At 35.9% G+C, this 5,697-nt stretch overlaps 1 non-coding gene across 1 annotated transcript in view; it reads left to right on the top strand.

Annotated features, from left to right (window-relative positions):
* Positions 1–5,579: 5,579 nt before the first annotated feature.
* Positions 5,580–5,697, top strand: part of Trnaf-aaa — a 146-nt gene continuing 28 nt past the window's right edge. The window contains exons 1-2 of the tRNA in view: positions 5,580–5,616; positions 5,689–5,697. The exon at positions 5,689–5,697 is cut by the window's right edge and continues 28 nt beyond it. This is a non-coding gene — a tRNA (tRNA-Phe). The remainder of the gene's footprint in view (positions 5,617–5,688) is intronic.

Raw genomic sequence — 5,697 nt, 5'->3', positions numbered from 1 at the left:
GTGTTTCTCTGTGTTGCTCTTTTTGTTTCGCTTGTTTTGTATTTCCTGGAAGTAAGAAAATTTTGTATTAAGTTTATTTTTCTATTTATATATTTTTTTTAGTTTTCCTCATTTTATTTTTGTTTTTATTTGTTCTTTTCAATTTTCATTTACATTTTTCGTTCTGTTACTTATTGCTTCTCTTTCTTTTTTCCTTTTGGTTTGCTACTTGTTTGTTTTAATGTTTTTTTTTTTTAAGTTTTATGTTTGACGTGCGTGTATTGTTATTATTTTTCTGTTCATTGTTTTATTATTGATATACTTATTCATCTATTTATCTATTTATTTATCTTTCCTTCTTTGCTGATTCTCGTTCTTGGGGGTAATGTCATTGTTGTTGTTGTTGTTGTTGTTATCATTTATTGTTATTGTTATTATTAGTTGTATGTTTGATGTTTGTGTGTGTGTGTGTGTGTGTGTGTGTGTGTGTGTGTGTGTGTGTTTGCTCTTCCGTTCTATTCACTGTTTTTCTCGCTCCTTGAAGTGATATATTTTCTAAACATCTCTAGAATCATTAATACAACCACTCTCTCTCTCTCTCTCTCTCTCTCTCTCTCTCTCTCTCTCTCTCTCTCTCTTGCTTCTATATATCTCTATCTTTTTATCTCTTTTTTTTCTATGATAATATTCTTGTTATTAAAATTATTACTTATCTCTCTTTTTTTTTTCGTTTCTTTCTGTCACACACTTAAACCTTCACTAGAAACATAAACACAATCAATTTCTACTCAATTTCCATCTCTCTGTGTCTCCTTATCACTCCTCCTTTCTCTGTAACACTATCAGAACACCCAACTGACTTTTTTTTTCTGTCTGTCTGTCTCTTTGTCTCTGTGTCTCTTTTTCTCCTTATCTTTCTCTTTTTCTCTCTATGATATTGAGAAAACACCGACTCACTTTTCTCTCTCTCTCTCTCTCTCTCTCTCTCTCTCTCTCTCTCTCTCTCTCTCTCTCTCTCTCTCTCTCTCTCTCTCTCTCTCTCTCTCTCTCTCTCTCTCTCTCTCTCTCTCTCTCTCCGTTTCTCTTCTTTTTCTCAGTAATATTGTGTAATCACCAAGTCATTTTTTTTCTGTCTGTCTCTATCTTTCTTTCTGTCTCTCTGTCTCTCTTTCTCTTCTTATTTCCCCGTTTCTCTCTTTTTTTCTCTGTATTGTGAAAACACCCAATCACTTTCTTTCTATCTCTCTATATTTTTTTTTCTCTCTCTCTCCTTCTCTCCTTATCTCTCTCTGTTTTTCTTTTTCTCTGTATTGTGAAAACACCCAATCACTTTTTACTGTCTCTGTTTCTATCTCTGTCTCTCTGTCTCTATCTCTCCTTATCTCTCCGTTTCTCTCTTTTTTCTCTTTGATATTGTGAAAACACCGACTCACTTTTTTTCTCTCTCTCTCCTTATTTCTCTCTCCAATAGCGGGCCGTGTGTGACTGATGTATGGTATCGAGACTGAGTATACAGACTTACCTTGCCGCTCCCCAACCCCGCCCCACCTGTAGTCTCGCCCCGCCCGCCCCACCTTGCCCCGTCACACCTGTTGCCAGTTCAGTGATTATTTTTATCTTGTTATATGGGTCGTTTTTTTTTTTTTTTTAGTCGTGATGTTTTCTTTGGTTGTTGTTGTTGATGTTGTTGTTGTTGTTGTTGATATTTCTTCTTCTTTCTTTTTCCTTCTTTTATTTCTTCTTTTTCTTTTTCTTTTACTTTTTCTTTTTCTTTTTCTATCTTTCTTTCTTCTTCTTTTTCTTCTTCTTCTTCTTCCTCTTCTTCTTTGTTCTCCTCCTCCTCCTCATCATCATCATTATTATTATCATCTTCACTTGTTCTTGTTTTTGTTCTCCTCTTCCTCCTTTTTCACCACCACCGCCACCTCCTTCTCCTCCTCCTCCTCTTCCGCCTCCTCATCATCACCATCATCATCATCATCATCATTAATACAAAAAAACACAAGCATTTTCACCTCCAACAGAACAATAACGCAATAGAACACCGACCCAGTCACGTGATGCATTGCAGTGTTCACATCGAGGCAAGTAGATCAACTCCCCCTCCAGACACATTATCCCCCCAATACCACCATGCCCCCACCTCCTTTCCCCGCCCAGACCTCTCCGCCAGTCCCCTCTCTAGTCATACTATCGAGATACGGGCGGTGCGGGGCGGCAGACCTCCCATTAAACAAACGAGAGTACATGGGTGTGAGAGAATATACGCAGGAAGTTCCGGTGTGCCTGCGTACGTCAATTGTTCATGGCGTACGATGTCTAAAGTACGATAGTTCAAGTACGGTTGTTTAGATTCACTTCTTTCCTTGGTAGGATGAAAATGATTAGGAAAAATAGATTAGTTGTCTGATTGGTTGGATTTTAGATGAGTAGTAAATAAAGAACCATGTGTGTTCGTTATTCTTTTGTTATGAAGTAGGATGATTTAAGTATGATAGTTTATTATTTGATGGGAATGAATAAAATTTAAGAAAGGAAGTAGAGTGACCGTTTTGTTGATTAGTAAAGTAAATAGGAGTTCTGGTTGACGTACGATAGTTGTTTTATGAAGCACGACACTCTTAAGTACGGGAACCTACTCCAGATTTCCTCCTCCGTTTTGTTAATTAGTGAATGATTAATAAATAAGAGTTCTAGTGTACGTATTGACGATAGTTGTTTATGAACCACGGCAGTTGAAGTCAGGCACTTCATATTTGCTTCAGCTTGATAGGAATGAAAATTTGAAAAGAAAATAGAATAACTGGTTGATTAGTAAATGATTAATAAATGAGCTATAAAGAATCGAACTTCCATGTCTAAAGGATGACAAATCAAATACGGCGCTTCAAATCAGTTTACCTGCTTGATAGGAATGAAAATAAGAGTAAGGGAAAAAAAAGACTGATGGTTTGTTTGACTGATTGATAAGTGAATAGAAAGATAAGACATATAACATAGATATTGATTGAGATAGAGACAGGACTAGACAAACAGTTAGGTAGAGACACGGAACCCTGAGAAATTATCGATCTATATCCCAGAGGTTAATATACTGAGAGAGAGAGAGAGAGAGAGAGAGAGAGAGAGAGAGAGAGAGAGATCTAGAGAGAGAGGATTAATTTATTACGAGAGAGAGAGAGAGAGAGAGAGAGAGAGAGAGAGAGAGAGAGAGAGAGAGAGAGAGAGTGAAACGTGTTCTAGGAAAATATTGAGTGGAGAAAAAAAATATTGTAATGTTTTTCTTAATTCAAACAAAATAACAATATTTGGAATAAGTGCTAACAAATGAGTGAGCGATTTATGTGATGGTGGTAATACAACAAACGTAATTTTTTTTTTTAATATTCACAGCCTAGTGTTTATAAAAAGCTTTGTTGTTTCATCAGAAATGAAATATTTTGCAACTGGTCTGCTTCTTAAAGGCACAATTCCAATAGATTTGAATAGAGGGTTAGAATCTTTGTTGAAATATTAATATAATCACGAAAACATCCTTGAAAAAGCTATGATTTCCACAAGAATCATGAAGATATCCTTCAAAACACCAACTTCCACTAAAAGTATTAACAAGTTACTGAAATCATACAAACAATCTTAACACCTTCAGTGCTGGGACGCATTTCTACCATGAGTTTTGAGTACAACTAGACAATTTTATTTACATTATGAACAGTGTATGGAAGTCAGAAAATTAATGGCCAGAGTCTTCTTAATTCTAATCCCCACATAAGTTTCTGAAGCTGTATAAAAACATCAAATATTAAGCAAAATGAATATGAAGACGCGTCATGGTACAAAGAGGGTTAACAATATAAAAAACATGTGTGTACTCAAGAAAACACCTTTTAAGTCCTTCAGTACCATGACACATTTTTATATTTACTCTGCTTACTGTCTGGTGATTTTATACAGCTTCAGAAACTCATGTGGGGGATTAAAATAGTGAAGACTTTGGCCATTAATCTTCTGACCTCTATATACCCTTCCTAATGTAAAATAAAATGGTCTAATCGTTCACAAATTTCAAGGTAAAAATGTGTCCCAACAATCTCCACAACCAAACTATCACTGGAACCATGAAAAAACATCCTTCGAAAACTCCTCCTCTTAGATTATCGCTGAGGTAATGAAAACACTCTTGGAAACACCCAATGACAAACACTAGAGCCTCTTAATCCCTTCAGTATTGGAACACATTTTTTATCAAGAATTTTTGGGTGTGATTAGACGATTTTATTTACATCAGGAAAGGTCTACGGAGGTCAGAAGATTAATGGCCAGAGTCTTCACCATCTTAATCCCCACATAAGTTTCTGAAGCAGTATGAAATCGCCAAATAGTAAGCAAAATGAGTATGGGATCGCGTCATGGTACTGAAAGGGTTAAACTAAAGCTGGAACCATGAAAATACCTTTGAAAACAACTTCCACTTCATCCTACTAAATTATCACTAGAACCACAAAAAACACCCTTAAATCGCTCCGATAACTCCACTAAAGCCTATCATAGTATCACTGGAAGTCAGAAAACACTCTTAAGAAATAACAAAATAAAGTAATTCACTCGTTAAGGCTGGTTATTAAAAACACCCTCAAAACACTCCAGTAATTCCACTAAAGCCTATCATAGTATCAATGGAAGCTCGAAAACAACCTTAAGAAATAATAGTCAAGAATTTCACTCATTAAAACCAGTTATTAAAAGTATTCGAGGTAACCTATGTATTACACCATGTTGAGACAGCGCAGCGGTGACTCAGGTAAGCGAGATGTGACTATTTAACATTCAGAGTGGAGCAGACTTTCGTATATCATTTGAAATTCTGATAGCATTCATTGAACAACTATATGAGTTTTCTAGTGGGTGTTAATGAAGTTTTTGTAACCTCTTCAGCACCACGACACGTTTTCTTATGCATTCTTATTATATAGTGATTTTATACAGCTTCAGAAACTTATGTCAGGATTAGAATAGTGAAGACTGTGGCTGTGAATCTTCTGACCTCCATAGACTCTTCCTAATATAAATAAAACGTCTAATCGTAACCAAAACTCAGAGTAAAAAATGCGTCCTAGTACTGAAGGGGTTAAAGGTGTTTCTAGTATTATTGTGCTAGTTTAAGAGGCTCTAGTGAAAGTAAAGATTTTCAAGAGTATTATCATGGTTTTTATTAGTAGTTTAACAAGGTCTCAGGGACGTTATTGGGGTTTTTAAGGGTGTTTCTATTATTCTTGTGGTAGTTTAAGAGGCTCTATAAGTGGAAGTAAAGGTTTTCAAGAGTATTACCGTGATTATATTGATAGTTGAAGAAATTCTAATGAAACTTGCTTTTTTTTTCAAGTTGTATTCTCTTAACATCAATATTGGAGAAAGATGGAGCATAACGAGAGCCTGGCTAATGGTTTGTATCCTTGGAAGTTACTCCTTAGAAAAAGAATAACGCGTTTAAAGAATGCGACAACAGGAAACAGGAGGAAGAGGAGGAGGAGGAGGAGGATATCGAGGCGGATGCTTGTAGGAATCTTCTTCATATGGCATAACACACACACACACACACACACCCGGTAGCTCAGTGGTTAGAGCGCTGGCTTAAACTTCCAACACTTTGTTTTCCCTTGGCCAGTGCCCTTGTAATGTAAAAAAAAAAAAAAAAAAAAAAAAAAAACAAGCCAGAGG

This window comes from Portunus trituberculatus, chromosome 32, assembly GCF_017591435.1.
Source record: "Portunus trituberculatus isolate SZX2019 chromosome 32, ASM1759143v1, whole genome shotgun sequence".
Taxonomy (NCBI): Eukaryota; Metazoa; Arthropoda; class Malacostraca; order Decapoda; family Portunidae; genus Portunus; species Portunus trituberculatus.
The sequence above is the reverse complement of the archived record's forward strand: the minus strand, read 5'-3'. Positions and strand labels throughout refer to the sequence as shown.